The sequence below is a fragment of the Oenanthe melanoleuca genome, chromosome 1 (genome assembly GCF_029582105.1).
Source record: "Oenanthe melanoleuca isolate GR-GAL-2019-014 chromosome 1, OMel1.0, whole genome shotgun sequence".
Classification (NCBI taxonomy): domain Eukaryota; kingdom Metazoa; phylum Chordata; class Aves; order Passeriformes; family Muscicapidae; genus Oenanthe; species Oenanthe melanoleuca.
In genome coordinates this window covers 10,785,437-10,802,827 of record NC_079333.1, presented here as the reverse complement: position 1 = coordinate 10,802,827, position 17,391 = coordinate 10,785,437, and the positions used below count along the sequence as shown (strand labels likewise).

The 17,391-nt window shown below is 38.7% G+C and overlaps 1 protein-coding gene across 4 annotated transcripts in view; it reads left to right on the top strand.

Moving 5' to 3' along the window:
- The window catches only part of NRIP1 (nuclear receptor interacting protein 1), a 72,425-nt gene that overhangs the window by 38,160 nt on the left and 16,874 nt on the right, over window positions 1–17,391 (top strand). For 3 of the 4 annotated variants that reach the window (XM_056487079.1, XM_056487086.1, XM_056487107.1), the window contains exon 3: window positions 11,444–11,492. The exons of the other annotated variant lie outside the window; for it this stretch is intronic. The gene's annotated coding sequence lies outside the window, so the exon portion shown is untranslated. The remainder of the gene's footprint in view (window positions 1–11,443; window positions 11,493–17,391) is intronic. 4 annotated transcript variants of the gene reach the window in all.

The window sequence follows — 17,391 nt, the reverse complement described above, 5'->3', positions numbered from 1 at the left end:
TCAAATTTGCTTGTCACTTCGAGTTGAAGCACCTAAATGCAAAGGTGTTGGTACCACTGTCTCAACCACGGTTTGATGTGGCTGTATGTTAATTATTCATACTTTTAATCCTATACTCCTATTCTTCTTCCTTATTCTGTTTTCTAAGCTGCTTATTCTGTAAATGCCAGGGGCTGGTAAGGTGACCACCTTTCTGTGGTTGTCTTGGGCATGCAGAGCCCTGGGTATCCACTCTCCTGTTAAAAGGATTGACCTGATGCACCAGAGGAGGAGCTGGATTTACTATGGTCTGTAGGACCTGCCTGTTGGTGCCAGCACACAGTGACTTTCCAGCTTGTCTGCTTAATAAAATAGTGAGGGCTAAAAATCCCTTGTGAGTTGTTCACTAAGAGGAAAAAGGCAAAAAAAAAAATCATGGAATATAAACTTTGCTTGCAAAGTTTGGGCTCTGTATATGCTCAGAGATGCCACTGCATGATTTGTCTGAGAACTGAAATGTGGAGACATGAGTCTTCCCCTGTCATCAAAAGTCTAGCACTTAACTCAGATTTAAGTGTTTCAAGGGTAACTGACATAAAATTTACTGGAGGATTTTTTTCTTCTGGTTGTTTTTATTCTTTTGTTGGTTTTTGGTTGTTTTTTTTTTTTTTTTTTTTTGGGGGGGGGGGCGTAAACCTTGTTCAGCTGGAACTTGCAGTGCAGTAAATGTCAGATTTTAGAAGCGAGCTTACTAGAAAGAGATTGTGCTGGCTTTGAGGACCTCCTGAGAGAGGAGGAAACTGAATTTGCCAGGATAAAGAGGGAAGATTGGGTGCTACAACTTCTTTCTTCTTTGGGTTGGTTTTTTTTTTTTTTTTTTTTCCTTTCCCTGCACCATCTGGCTCAGGCAAGGCTTGTGAGAAGAAAACGAGAGAGGGAAACAGGCTCCACACAAGGAAGGCAGGGATGAGACAAAACTGACATGCTCTGTGAAATCTGTATATTCCTGCCCTTGCCCGGGGTGTGCTGTGCCCTTAATATTATGGGAGACCTAAGCTCACCTGCTAGTAATTTCTAATTTACTGTCCTAATTCATCGATTTGTTATCACTAATTGTACTTCATTTACTTCTGTGTAGTTTCCAGTACCTAAAGGGTTGAAAGGTTGCTGTAATTGGCACCCGCAGCTGCTCTTTCTTTTGACAGGGGATAATTTTGCAGCCTATGCTTTGTGTGACAGCTGCCTAATTGGGCATTCTCCCCTTGTAGCAAGCCTGCCTCCTCCAGCCTCCCTGCTGACAAATGGTGCTGGATTATAGATGAGGACACGCTGACCCGTTCGACCTTGCTGAGGCAGCGGGGAGGGGCCTCCTGCTACTTGAGGGAAGCTTTGGGTCATTTAAAGGACAAGGTCATGAGCCAGGTGGGGAAATGACATGATATCACATGACAACAGCCCGGTGACATGGTCAGCGTGTCAAGGGCAAACTCATCAGTATTGATTAACGCTGCTTTTTCGCCGCTGTCTCTGCAAAGACACTGATATTTCAAAAATGGTTTGCTAATTTGTCCTAGGTAGAGTGCCAGGCATTATTTTGGGGAGCGTTTGTGCAGTGTTCTCAGTTCAGATCGTGTGCAAAAGCAGTGCTGGTAAAACCCTGCTGATGATAATTTGTAGGGTTCATCTTGATGTTTTTGGTAAAATGTATATCTGCTTGTACTGGAAGGAAAATGCCAGGAAGGATGCATGACAGGGCAGAACTCAAGGAGAGGGGGAAAAATCCCTGCTTTGAAATGTTTTACTTTTTACTTCTTGAAAGGCACATACATGAACCTCTATGAAAACACATGTATCCACATATGTACATCTGACTGGGATGTGGAAAAAGTCTTTATTTAAGGAGAACCAAAGAGAAAAGTTGGATAAATTGGATGTTTAAAGAAAAAGTCTTGTTTCTATCAGCTCATGGGCGATACAGTTAAGATAATGCCCTGCCTATTTTAAGAACTAAAACAGTCTCCAACTATGCCAGGCAGTAAAAACCTGCTAAGTGGGTTTTCGAAAATGTTGTGAATACAAGTGACAGTGTTTTGAGAGCATCTTCATGTTGCATTTCTATGCTAATAAACTTCAAGGTAAATGAACAGCTTGTTTGACATTTGCTATGTTAGACAATAATAAAATGCTTTCTTCTGGAGTAATTAGACTTGATAGATTGATTATGTGAAGAGGTAAAGATAAATATAATCAGAAAGAGAACTGTCTGGACGGGAGTTAGTGGCTGTTTTTGAACTTTGTGGCTGTGGTTCAGCCAGTGCCTGGCGGTGTGTGTCACACACACAGGTGTGCTTCACCTGCACACAGACACAGGCACAGACAGCCTGCTGTGCACAGGGCTCCTGACAAGCCAGGAGAGCAGCATTCACCCCTTCCCTTCTCCGGGAGATCTGATTTGTTGTGGGAAACTGTTGTGTCTGAAGCTCGTCAGTTCCCCAGGATGTAATTTTACTCCCCCGAGGTAAAAAGCCGTCAGTGGTAAAGTGTGATAAATTAGTTCTCTCAAGTAGATGCGCGTGCGTGTGTGTGTGTTTAATTCTGACCTTGCTGTGCATGTGTTGAGCTGCTCTCGGTGCCCGAGTCAAGCCCGGTGGAGGTTTAATCCTGTGCCCTTGTACACGTATACTTGATTAGTAGTTGTGGTTATCTCAGCAGAAGACATTCTGCCCTCCTCCTTGTATTGGTCGGGACCCAGGCTTTGGGGAGTCAAGTCGAAGGAGAAAGAAAAGAGATTTTGCATTAGTATTCTATGAAAGCCTTACTGTCTGCAGAACAAATTGATTGCTACAGTGTACCTGTGCTTGGCACCACTGCTGTGAAAGAAAGGTATGGTTGTAATCTGTTTTATTGTATTACATATTGTGACACTCCAGGAATGTTTAACATTCGGCTCTTCTGTGGCACATGCTAGAAGTCTAAGGAAAGAAAAAATATGTGAATGAATGAAAAGTGTGTGAGTGAGGCTGTCGTATCGGCAGCTTTGTTTACTACAGTGAACTAAGTAGCCCCTGCTAATGAGACAAATTTCTGTGCCAATGGCAACGTAAGGAGATGATTAACTGAATTCTCTGTATTCTATTCAGTCACTCTCATCAGTGTCAGTAGTTGCTACGTACCTACACAGATAATATTGTAATTAATGTTTTAAGGGGGTTTGGGTTTAGCTTTTTGCAAGATGATTAATGTGAAATATACTTGAACGTGGATGTGTTTGCCTCTTTAAATGAAAATGTGTTGTTTTTTCCTAGTTAGTAATGTGCTGTGATGGTCCTATGTATGTGGGGGGGGGGAGGTATGTGAAGGGGTTAGGGGAGGTACAAAAACCTGCAAATCTTAGATGTGCTGCTATGATAAACTTGTGTTTGTGATAAACAGCACAAGAACAAAGCTATGGAAAAGTCTTAGAGGATTTGAGTCTTCGTATCTCAAACACACACACACCCACGCCACCCCCCTTTAGTAAAGTGTAAATATGCACTCCTATTTTAATGGGAAATCTAGATCTCTTGGTTTCCTTAACCCAGTTGTAGACTTTACACGGTTGTTTCTCTGGTTTTACAGATGCTCAGCTGATGTCAGTTGTGTGGGAAGTATGAAGCACTCCATTAATAAAATTCAGGCTGTTGCACAGAGGGCTGTGCTTAGTGCTTCGTTCTTGGCATCACTGGAATTGTGTTGCTGATTATTTGGATGTTTGCTTGTGGTCACTCCAAAACATCTGAAGTATCTGCTCTTCTCATGCAGACATTCCTGACTAATTAAGTTTAGGACAGGTGGCAGACTCCTCCTGGGCATTTAAATCTGCGTGTAAACCGAATCTAATAACTTGATGAGAAAATGAAAATCCATCTTTCCTGGTGTGTTATCACCACGCACAAGCCACAGAGGTATTTGTGAAATCCTGTCTCTACTCTTTGTCCTGGCAGGTGACAAGTAAATGAGTTGCTTTAAGGAAATGAGGGACTTGGAAAACGCTGTGCTGAGCAGCAGTCATGCACTGTAATAGTTACTTCTGTCGTATGGCCTCGCTGACTTAAGATTAACACTTTATGGATGTGGGGTATATTTGTGAGTGTACCCTTGAGCTTCCATTTTACACCTTGCAAAGAGTGTGAATGCAGCCTTATACATTCAAGTTTTTGATCTTTGAGATCCCTTGACTGCTAACAAAATTTTTTGAAGAACCCCAATTTGGGAGACTCTGTGATGTAGCTGCTTGGACTCAAATATAATGACTTTAGTTGCAAATTATTTTATTACAAAACTTATTTATTCAAACCAGGTATTTTGTGAATAAGCTGTTCTTCCCCTGAATTAATTTTTCTTAATACAAATGCATGTCATAACAAGTAAAGTTGGTAGAAACAGTTGTACAGAGCAGATGGGAGGATCCATCGTATTCATCATATTTAACCAGACTTTGAAAGAGAATTTCAGTAATGCTATAGAAATGGTTAATCCTTTTCTCAAATTCTGTGTTCATTTTTTGTAGATTTTAACCAGTTAGTGACAGGAGGTCGAGTTCTGAAGAAGGTGTTAGATAAATACAGGGCAATACTGCATTTCAATGCAATTAACTTTTGTTCATAAATAATTCAACCTATGACTTTAAATAAATGATCAGAGAAAAAGAAAATGACATGTGATTAAATCCAAGTCCTTGAGAAAATTTTACCAGTCAAGATTGCTGTGACTGCTTTGGGACTTCTTATAATTCCTCTATTGAGAGGAGCCAGTTTTGAGAATTGTGGGTATTTTGTTTCCTTTTGTTTTTTCTTAATTCTCAGTGTATCATGAGAGATAGGAGGTAGACTCTTCAGGTCATAGTTAAAAGAGGACTGATTATGTGCTATTTTTCATTTTGTCTTGATTTTCAGCTTGGCTAGCCTGTGATTTTCTTCCGTTTTTGGTTGTTGGGGGGTTTTTATTTGTTTGTTTGGATTTTTTGGGGGGGCTTGGGGGTTTGTTTTTCTTTTATTTTTTTTTTTAAGAGAAAGCAGAAGGATGTCTGCTGAATTAAAACTTTTACTGATGGAGCATGACTGATGACATTAGAATCTTGATGAGAATTCTGGAATACAATTTGCCTGGGGTAGACTGCTGTATTATGGGTGAGGTGATGGAGAAGACACCAAATGAGGAAGAAAACCCAAAACCAAACACAACCCCCAACCAAATAAATCAGATTTTAAAAACAATTTTTGCTTATGTTGGAAGCATGCAGTTGATTTCAGCATTGGTTACCTATATTATACAGCTTTTACTCTGGAAATACTTTATCTGAGTTTTAAGTAAGAGTTGGTGCTTGAGTGGTATTGTCAATTTAGGCAGATTTTAGAGCTGAATTCCAGATTAGATCTGTTTTTGAAAGGTAGCTGTGCCCTGCTCAAGATTGTGAAATGCTTGTTCCCCATCTCCACCCCTTTTTGTTACTATGCTCTACCATAATAAGGAAGAGAGGAAGTGGAGGTGTTGCATAACTTCAAGTAAATAGATTTTTGGTGCAGATACTGAAGGCAGCCTTAACTCAACCAGTGCTGTCACGACCAGAATCCTCCTCATGCTAAAGGCAGTTGTGTAATTAATGGCCTTGTGTACTGAACTGAGACTGCTGTGAAACCTCTGGAGGGAATTACTGTGTCTATTGTGTTGGTTAACTTTCCAAGAAAATATACTCCATTGCTGATAGTGTGTTGGGGTGATGGGGGAGGATTGTGCAAGGCCTGATGAAATACTCTCTGGCATCTTTTTCCTGACCACTGGACAAAGCATCTGCAGCAGCAGAGCCAGGTTGAACTGTTGAAATGGAGCTGTTAATAAAAATGAGATGAGCTTTACTTGAGACAATTGTGGTAGATAAGAAAATAGAAAGCTGCATTTCAAACTTTTGGTGTGCTTTTAAGATATTTTTGTTGTAAAATCATATGAAGAATTTGGACCTGGTTTTGATACTACTTGCCTTACCTAGTGCAAGAGTGGTAAATGATCTAGAATAGATGAAAATTATTAGTAGTTTTTTCTCCAATCTGTTATCTTGAAGCCATTTGTAAAAGCTCCAAACACCTTTTTTTTCCTTTGGATCTTTTTTTCTGTAACATCAACCATAGGTGGCACTGACTATTAGCAATTAGAAGGTTTGGGATGTCTCCCCTCCTCCCAGAATTAGATGTTTAAGCCACTGGCAACTGCTTGATCCATTTTCTCTCACTCTGGCAGAGAGAGCAGAGTGTGGCAGGTGTCTGCAGGTTCTACAAATGAGTAAGTTATAAGGTATAATAAGTTATAATAGGGATAAGTTATTACCTGAGTTTGGTCAGTTTGGAAACTTCCAGCTTTTGAAGCTAGAATTTGAGTTTGTACAAACTCATTGGGAAAAATGCTCGTATTGACTACTGATGGGGAGCAAACTCATTTCTGCACCTAGGGTTAGTTCTAGTTACTCAGGAGACTTGCAGAGGATGCTCAGTCAGGCTTGGAGTAATTCAGGATTCCAGGGGCTGGGCATTGTTGAACAGTTCAGCACGAGCAAAAAAAGCCGTTTGGATTCACTTGCTGCTGCAGCACCAGTTCCTTCACTGCCTTGCTGCTGGTACAGGATGCTGCAGATGGAACCAGAACCAGAACCAGAGATGAGTGCACACCCTGTTTTCTGAGCTGGGAGTGTATTGCAGCTGAGTTAGACTGGTAAAAGCCAGGTTTTAACAGCTTTCTAAGGCAAGGAATTAAAAATGGACCTGTTTGGGCAGGAAGTCCTCAGATATTTGTACAGACATACTTGGCTATGAGAGACCTTTACTTCAGGATAGAAAGGATTTTATTTTACTTGGTTAGGAAAGCGACTGCAAGTGATGAGTGGATCAGAAGAGCTTCTGCTGTGCAGTGGTCTCTGCAGCTCCAGTCCATGTAATAGTTCTTGCCCAGCTCATTAGGCCTGTTTCATCATGTTAGATCCCTGAGAAATAGGGAAAGTTGGTGGAATTATATTTTTAATTATAATGCCGTCATTTAGCTCAGTAGTGATTCTCTAGTTCAGTACTGAGGTGCTGTTCTGTTGGAGAGAACATTGTTTCAGCAGGTATAATGGAACCACCCATATTTACTGCATTTGATTGACGTAATCTCCACCTGACAGTGATGGGAGTGCCAGTAATTTGTCTTATTTTGGAAGAGAAAGGTATTTACTATAGTGTACAATTCCTATTCCTTTAGTAGTAGCACTGTTGTTTCCTCAAGTTTCTTTTGTTAGGTCTCACTAGTAGAGGAAAAAACCCAAAAAACAAAAGCACCCACAAACTAGAGAGAATATCTTATAATTCAGCTGAAATTCAGAAAATCTTTATTTGCCATGGATATGGAGGTAATATGTTACTGAGCCATCTTCTCCTGTCCTTGCTGTTCTTCATGAGTAGAGTAGCAATATTCCAAAGCACTGCTGTGATATGTCCATGGATCTTCCTAAAATGTTCTGTTGTTCCAAGACAGAATCTCTTTTTTCTTGTAATTTTGACAGTACCCAGTAGCCTCCAGCATGGTTCAGACCCACACAGTGCATGTAATGAGAGGTCCTAGTGAACAACAGAGGAGCAAAATTACTATGATCAGTCTGTAAATAGCAGCAGCCATCTAACATCAGATATTTAGATGTCAGATTGAAACAGGTCTTTGGTAACTGAAATGCCTCTTACTTGTTAGTTTGCTTGTGAGTGGGGTTTTTTAATGACCTCAGTTTATGTATAAGCAATATATAATTGAATTCTGTAGTTCACGCAAATCCAAAATAGTTTGGGATTTTATTTCCAGATTCATATAGTGAATGGATAAGTCTATGAAAGTCCTTTTAATACTTATGATGGTGCTTATACTCTGTAGCTTGGTGGTGGAGTACATCAAGATTATTTTTTTATCAGTATTATTATTAAGTTTTTAAATTATGGTTGTATGTTTCATCAAAAAAGCCCCTGATGCTTGGTCAACTTCAAACATTTTCTTCTTCTCAGCTTTTCTACCTGTGACTGTCATTTTACCAGAGAAAATAATTTCATGGAAGGGTAGTTCAGATGCATGTTTTGTGTAATTTGCAAGTGTGGACACTGCACATAGTTACAGCTGACAGAGTACAGTCAGCAGTGGAAGAAGTATTTTACCAACAGTTCCCTGCTCCTTCAAGGATTTCTTCTGTTCTCCAAGATTTATGAGGTCGTGATGTCAGAGGTTTTTGTTGCATTCAGCTAGTCATGATGGAGTGCAAGCCAGTTTGAAATTAGAAATGACTGCATGAGCTTTACTATGCAGAAATTAAGCTCATAATTTAATTTGCCAATTATACAAAAAGAAATGTTAAATAAGGGAGGTTTTAGTACCTGAAGTGGCAAAGATTGTGCATACATATCCCTATCAAGTAGTCTGGGTTTTCTGAGTGTGCATTAGAGAGACTTCATCAATATTATTAACTTTCTTGTGATTATTTGTGAGAAACATGGATCATGCTTGCTCTTGAAAAATATGCACTTATTGTGAGCAAAGTAACTGACGTGAAATACAAGAATTTGTGGAAAAGACAAGAAAGATGTTTTCAGATATATTAGTAAAAAGGAAAACTTATTGTTACTCCATGTTCTTGAATCAATCATGTCTTACCAAGCAGCTGGCAAAAATAAGTTGCATTTAGTGCATGCTTTATATCTTACATGTGGAAATGAATTGCAAGAATGGTTTAAAGTCCATTAATTTTTGTTTTGGAGTCTCACCCCCCATGCCTCCATATAAGTGGAGCTTTTAGTCTTGAGTGGTGATGGGTACACAGTAATTTCCTAGTAATTTACTATTTTTTATCCTTCTTTCCCTCATACCTGTTTTTCTGCAACAGATCAAAATCAAGATACTTTAGAGCTTCCAATCCTTCTTTCTGTTTCTTTGGTCAGGATCACAGTAAAAATTTCTGAGATTTTGGACTTTCCATCCACATGCATTGTGACAAAGTTTATTGCAGTTCAGTGGAAATGCTCCTTACAACATGGTAGAGAAATATAGCTGGTGTTTTAGGGACCATGGTATCTGGAATTTCAGCTCTGGCTTTATATTTTAGTGGAGCAAATTGATTATAGTATTTTACAGTGTACATTATCCTGTTTCTGCTCATCATTTTTTACAGTTCAGGACTCCATGCTGGTCAGGCAGCTTGAACAGTCTCACAATCTTTCCTGGCATTGATGCTTTCTTCCTCTTTTTACCTACTTTTCCCCTAAATCTTTCCTTTCTGCTTCATTATCTCTGCACCTCATCTCAGTTTGTAAGCACTTTGGGGTCGTAGTCTGAATTTACAGGAATGTAAAATGTTTTACAGTAGTAATTATGCCAAATGTCAAGCATAGACAGACTTGCTCTCATAAACCTGGCAGCATATAAAGAAGGCAAGTGGAATTTGCATCCTGGTATATTATTCTTGGTCAGCCAAACTGTTCACTTTCCAAAGTGCTACAAGCAAACTCTGGTTTCCATGATTTAGTAGAGAGATGCTGAGGCCACTTTGGAAGCAAGAGTTTACATTTTATTTGCAGTAAAACAGAATTCAGGTGTAAACCAAATAAATCAAACCACACTGGTCTGAGGTGAAGAAGTTATGTTCAAAAAAATGGAAACTTGCAGTATGAAGTCTGCTGTTTGGGCTCAGGAGGTTATTTCATTAAGGCAGCTGGGACACAGAAAGTGTCTCATTGGAAGAGGTCTGGGTTTATGCTTACCCCAGGTGCTCCCTCAGCCCACACCTTGCTCCCCAAAAGTTTCCTCATCCATGCCTTTGTTGTCATGATTTAAAGTTAGTAAATAGTTATGGTATCTCTGAAAATGTGTACCTGCTTTCTTTCCCAGAAGCAGTATGTTTTCACTCTCTGGTCATTCTTGCCTCTGTGCCCTCTGAGGTGCAAGCAGATTGCATCTGGTTAGGGATATTGTCATTGTACCAGCTGGAGAAGAGAAAGAGCTTTCACTAGTAGCAAAAAAACGTAGTAGCTCAAGAGAGGGGGAGTCCTTTGATGCTATATTTTAGCCCTTCTACATTATATTTTAGGCCTTTTGTACCCTTTTCTACCTATCATTAGTCTTTGTGTTCTGTTGATCTTTTAGAGTATATAATTCTTTCGTTCCCTTCCAATCATATGTAGTAAAAGAAAGGTATGGGGTGAAAACTATTATTGCAGCAGCACGTATTGTTGTACTGCAAAACCAATAAATGCATTTTTTCTTCTGTAAGAGGAAGAGAAAACATACTTATTTTGGAGGCCAGTGTTGCTCTAGGGCTTCATTTAATTGCTGTCCAGCTGAACTTGTCAGCATCTCACAGGTGTAGATGTATTTATTTTAAACTTCATATAGACTATGATGAGGAAAAGGGAACAAACAAGTCTATGAGGAAAAGCAAGCTACATATATCATTTGTGTTTTGGCTTGTGGCCTTGCAGGAGGTATTTTGGTGGATTTGGATTAATTTTTGCTCTGGTAATTTACTGCTGGAGGAGAGGAGGAAAGAGCCTCCAGAGTGTAGATGGTCTTCGCCTGGGGAGCAGTGCAGAAGCGTAATGGAATTTCCTGTGTGAGAGGTGCCTGAGTATTACTGCAAAAATGAGTGTTTGTGGAAACAAAAGGCTAAGGAAAAAAGACACAATAAGTGGTTAGGTTATGTGGATAGAAATGAAAGTTATTAATGTCCGTGGAACTCAGATGAGGAATTCTAAACTTAATCTAGAGCAAGAGAAAATCAATTGAAAAGTTGAAGTAAAGGGTTATATGAACTGAGTGTCTTCAGGGGAAAGATTACAATAACAGCAGTGTTTTGTGTAGTGTGGAATGGTCTTTGGATGTCATTAGTGCTATCCAAGTGTGGGTTGTGGAAGTGGGGAGCTGAGGGAAGACTGAATGAGAGTAATGATGATAATAGCAGGAGAAAATGAGTCAGATTTTAAAGAAGCAGAATGCAGTGCCATGGGTGTGTTATGTGTTCTTGGTTTCTTTTTGGTTGTTTGTTTGGGGCTTTTTTTAGTCATGGTGGGTAAATGGATAGTGGGAGTGTTAGAAAAAAGACAATCTCCTGATGACAGCTTTTTTCACAAGGTGGGTAGTATTAACCAGGCAAGGAGAGCTATCCCCTCTCTCCTGGCAGGTTACCTTTACCAGCTTGCTCAGGTCAGTTTCATTTGTCAAGCTCTGATACTCTCACAAATCAACTACAATTATAACTAGCTTTGGGAAAAACCTTTATATTAATCTGTTGATACCTTGTTCAGAAATAACAGGCTCCCTTTTGTGAGCTGATATTGAATTAACAGAATGACTTTTCCTGTTAATGTAGAAATATAATTGTTTTCCACCATAAATTTCTGCATCCTGATTATAATCTATTTATTTTTGGCAGGGAGGAGTGAAAACCAGATTCTCAAAGGTCCTGCACTGACATTTGAAAGGTATGAGATTCTGCCCTGAAGTTGAAAAGTTTATGAACCTGTATTTTTCCTCTCCCCAGACATGGAATGGTAACTGTGTCTCATTCTCACAGTTATTTGGTCCTTATCCCTCTTAGGAATTCCCAGTCAGAACTTGGTTCATTTCACACGCTTGTATAGTGCTGATCTTGTTCTCCTGAGATTGCTAGCTAGGGTGCTCAGGTAAAAATCTGCTAAGTTTCCTGAGAGGCTGAAGACATGCTCACCTGCCCACCAGAGCTTCTGGCTTTTTCTCAAAAAATGGATTTTAAATTGTTTGCTTTTAAGAACCTGAAATCCCTTTGAGAAGATGTTTTGGGTTGTGGGTTTTTTATGGGCTTTTTTCTGGTATTTTTTTTTTTTGTTGCCTTTTTTGGCTAGTACCTCCCTTTCCAATGTGATATGCTTCAGCATTTATTTGGTATTTGGGAGTTTTTTGTGGTTATGTAAGATTCTGCAGGTACTCACAAGTCTTAACTGCTGTGGAATGAAATCATGTTAATGTGTTCATTTGAGTTCTTTTGGTCTCACTCACTGATGAAATTGAGCGACAGAATTTGAACAAAACCATCCTTCTTTAGCAAATTATTTATAGATTGAAAAAGAGAAGAAACAAACAAAAGTGGTTTAGTAATAATGCAGGCAGTCAGTGAAATTTACCATCAGGTTATTGACAAGGCCTTACTATATATTGATTTAGAAAACACTGGAGTTACTTATTGATGTTACACTGAGCTGGGAAAGGACTCTTCCAGTTACATCAAGGAAAGATGGCTTTATATAATACAAAGAGCATGGGTTGTGACCTGTCATCCATATCCAGATCTGTTATAGCAGGGTGAGCTGGAAATAATACATAGCCTGATCAGCTGAATCAATAGAATGGTGGTTATAGATAATAACTATCAGATAATGACTTTATACTACATCATACGTGGCTTGAGCTACTTTGGTGCAGTTTCACCTGTTTATTTGCTAGATTCTTGACTTTCAGGTCTTTTGTTATGACACTTTCCCCCACTCTCACCACATTTCTTTCAGTAGTCATTAAGTGAATAGATTAAAACTGTAATTCTGAGATAATTCCCCCAAAGCTGAGACAAGATTTGCAGAGAGAAGTTAATTTAGTTTGCTTTTAGTAGTCATGATGCTTAAACTGGTAATGTGTTACTGGGTTTTAGCATGGTAGATACCCCTCTGTCCTATGCATATACCTGTAACTTGAATATGTGTTTGGAATCAACATGTGCTTTTAACTTGAAAATGTGTTTGCCAATGTCTGTAACTTGAATCTGTGCATCTAAATGATGCCTCTCTCACACACAGATCTGCATGTGTGCATAACCTTGCCATTATTTTATTGTGCATTGAAATTCATAGGTCTGCTTACGTCAGGAAAATAAGTAAAAAGGAAATGCAAAGTTCAAGAACTTACTACTAAACTGTTCATTAATACAGTATTTTAAGACTTCTAGAAATTTATTTTGACATTTCACTCATGTAAATATAACCACAGACAATATTTTTTCTAAAAAATAAGTAAAAGTTGTACCATTACAGAACTGGACATTGATAGCCATCCAGTCCTTCAGCATAATCCCTTGTTGTGGACTGTTGTTGACTACTAAATTGGCCAGAAGTACTTTGTGCTAGCTGTTGTATTTATTGTCATTGCTGTATTGGCTGGTTGTTTACTCCTGTTTGTCATTACCCTTTGAAAAGACAGCACCCTTGAAGTGCTTTACATTTGGATCACTGTGTGGAAAGATGCCTGTTCCAGCTCTCTAAGGAGGAATGGATAAGAACTAGGTTCCAGATATTTTCTACATGGTGTCACAGCCAAAACCATCACTGGCTGCTGATAGCAGCCTGCACACCCCTGCTGCTTGAAAACTGGGGGATTTAATCTAAAGTTCAGAACAAGCAGAAACCTCATTTCTGCAGGTTATGTGTATAAAGAGTGTGAGCTTGTATTTAACAGGAAAAAACCCAAACCCACAACTGCTGCTGACTGGCTTTATCAAAGGTTTGGGTGTGAAGATTAAAGAGGTTTTTTATAGCAAAAGCTAGAGAGAAGACTTGCCATGACACTGAATGAACAGTTACTCACTGTAATACAGCTCAGTTAAAGCAAAGGCTTTTTCACACATTTCAGTTTTCATGTGTTTGTAAACTTAAAAAAGCTATATGACTCCAAATATACTTGCTTTAGGGTTTCACATGTTGGGCAGCTGTATTGCTAATAAGCTGATGTGTTTCCTACAATGTTTTTAGTTGTGAAATGTCCTATATACACATTTTCATGTGTGCTTGGTTCTCAGACTAAGCTGCTGATTTGTGGATGTGGAAGGAACCTCTGCTGGTTTGTTGTAATCATTACCTGATTTACTTTTTTTTTATTTTTCCCTTTATAACTCTTCAATACAGTGAGAAGCTTTATCAGCTTTTCACAAAGCAGGAAGAATAGAAATTCTACTTTGGAAAAAAAATAATTAACCAGCCTTCTCTTTTCTCCTGTTTTGCTGAAAGGGTTTGCAAAAGGGAGGGGACTTAAGAAGAGCAGAATTGTATTGCCCTGAGGTCTACAACTTAAATCAATTTGATCTTAAACCAGTGACTGTTTTAAGATCTGATGAATCACTACCAGAGTTAAAAGCACCTATACCACAGTGCTGGGAAGCTGGCATCCCAGGCTTCAGGAGTGATTTGTATCTGGCCCTAGTAGCTCAGGCAATACTATAGCTTAAAAGGGTGACAGCCTAATTCTTGTGAAGGATATTTTTAAAAGGAGACAAGTTTTTAAACCCTTTTTTCCCCATCTTTTTTTTTTTCATTTGAGGCCATTTTATTAGTAGCTGAGACAACCCAGTCATACAGGTAGAGAGCTGCACATGTACTACCTCTACAAAAATGGAGGAAGATGTTAAATAGCTGAAACAAGGTGCAGGAGGGCATGTGATGGCATGGAGGTGTTACTGGCAATGTCCAAGATGCCCACAGACTAGTGAGCTATGCAGGTCACCCCAAATGGGTTCCAGTAAAAGCTTTAACACTAACACAAGCAGTCCTATATATAGACATATCTCTGTCTAAATATAAATTGCTCCCGCTCATGTCTAGACTAACATCAGAGCAGTGCTGGTGTTGAAAGTGGAGGTTAAGAATTAAGAGTACAAACCATACCATTCTTTAAATTACTACCTATTATGATGAGCATCTAAATTTTGTGGCAGCAGTGCAGCTTTGAGTGCCATTGTGTCACCCAAGACACCTCTTCCTCATGTTTGGGCAGCAGAAGAGTACATGTGCTAGACCTGACCTGTAAGCCAAAATACTCCCCTGCATGTTCTTAAGGCTTTGAGAATGTATCTGTGTGTGGATGGATGGATAGATCAGTAAATTACTTTCATTGCTGACTATTTTCAGCAGCTGGGTTTTAATGAGTCTTTCAACTGTTGCTACTGTGTTGGATCTGCTCACTTACTCAGCATTCAAGCATTAGAGAAGCTTTCTAGGAGGTAAATGTTGTCCTGATTACAGAAGAGGTTGGTTTGATTGTGTTCTGCACAGACCTTGAGTTTTTGTTTTTTTGTTTTTTTGTTTTTTTTTTTTGTTAATTGAGAAATATATGCTGTGCACACAGATAATTAGGATAAATAAGCAAGTGTTGTGCTTGGAAGTGCATGTCCAAATATACAGTTGTTATATTAAGATGAGTGTCTTGGACTGCTCCAAAACCTGAGGTTCTGACTCTTTAGCACTGGTCTTGCTATGTGTTTTAGATTGTAATTTAATGTATATTAGCAATGGCTGAATAGAGTGAAAAGGGTGGCAAAAAGTGTCTTTCACTTCCTTTTCATTTAACATAAGAACTTTTCCTTAGTTTATTTGCTATGCTGCCTAATAGCTCTTATCAAGATAAATAAGGACAGAGCATCTGCTCTTAAATGTAGGGAATACTAGAACATGTAATGTACCAATGTGAAGAAAATCAAGTGTAGTTATATTTCTGGTAAGTGTACTAAAAAAAAGATACATCCAGGAGCTTTGATCAATTGCCAGCTCTTACATCAGTCCTCTTTGTAATCTTTCTTGCTGATCTGTGACCTTGACCTTGTGTTTGTGTTTCTATGTCAAATCTATTTTAGGGATGGACAAACTAAGTTCAGTTTAATAGGATTTATTCTCCTGCTTCACAGGATACCTTTGTAAAATATAAAATTTAAAAAATTTGGGTCAGTTAAATTTTCCGTCATCTTTTCAGATTTCAGTGGGTTTGAAGACATTGATTTTGTTGTTGTTGTTGTTCTTTTAGTTCTGTTTAGGAGATGGATCTTACCAAGACATATTTAGCTCACCAATAAATTCTTCTAAATTCAGCATGAACCTTCTGCCTGGAGGTGGGGTTTTCTCTTCAAGCATCTCACCATTGTTTTTGTTTGGCACTGAGTGAGGTTCAGCAGTGAAAGTAGTCCCTGCTCTTTGTCCTTCCACTTGTAATCCCGTGTTCCCACAGGGAGAACTGCAAAACCAATGCTTGGCAGGAACTTTGGGGTTTCTTTGGGCTCTGACGAGGTCCTTGGTCTGGCTTGCCTTGTAGGAGCTTTGTGCCACGTGCACTCAGCAGGTTCTTGAGCACAGCCCTTGCTTTAAACACGTGCACACGGGGCAGCAGAGTTGGTTGGTGCAACACTTTGGGCATACGGGTTCATAAATCCTCAGTGAGGCTGTTGTGAAATAGGGTCCCAAATTAGCTAATACTTATGCTCAAGTATGGAGTAATAGATTTATTTTTAACAGGTCTTTTATTTCTGGGGTAATTCTGTTTTATGTAGAAAAGCACATGCTTTCTTCAAAAATCAGTCACACATCTATGTTGCTTCGTTTTATACTTTTTAATTTGGCATAAGCACATGTTTTAACTCTCTTAACAGTAATGTTTTTTTTGCTATTGCAGTTGTTTTCTCCCTGAAGAACTCATTAAAAACAGACATAAAATATTTGATTTCCATAAATTTGTGATGGTATATTGTCTTCTTAAAATGCATGACATCATTATCAGCATAAATTTTAAAAAATTATTTCAAAGTATATGTCCTTACAGTCAGGGATAGTTAAACACTTCCCCTTAGCAGCTATCAGTTGTTTTTGCTGTGCCTATTACTGCTGTGGCAGTAAATACTATTTTCACTGGTTTTGAGTTAAGTTGGTATTTTAATTGTTCTGATTTGACTCATGACTAGGAGGTGAGGTGCAGTCCTGCTTTTCATGTGTGAGGGTCAGACAATAATCTCTGTATACATCTATATGCCTTCAAGTCCTTTTAATATTTTACTTAGGGATTTATGTTGTAAATGTTTTTAGTTTAACTCTGGCATTGCAATAAAGACTCTTTGTCCTTTAATCTTTACAGGATGCTATGAACCACTTCTCCCAAGGTTTCACTAAAGCTGGCTCTTATATTTTATCTGGAATTTCACTTGGCTTTATTGCTGTTTTGGAGAGGAAAAAAATAATATTTTTTTAATGAAAAAATCATATTTTTTAAAATTTGAATTGAGCTAGTAGAGATCATCTTATTAGTGCAGATTTTTACTTTCCCACTTAGATACAGGTATATGAGCCTTTTTTGTCCATGACAAGCTTTGTAAACATCATTCATGATAAACTGAAATCTCCTATTACAGCAGAAGCTGTAGTGTCCCCTCTTAAAAAAAAAAGCCAAACCTAAACCACAAATCATCTGGGTCTCTAACATGGATTTATGGGGGTTTTACATATAGTTGAATGCTGTGTAACTGGGATCCTGTATTTCACCTTGCCTAGAATTCCTGTGCATTTGTGTTCAGTTAGCTGAAACCTATTCTGATGAGAAGTCTGC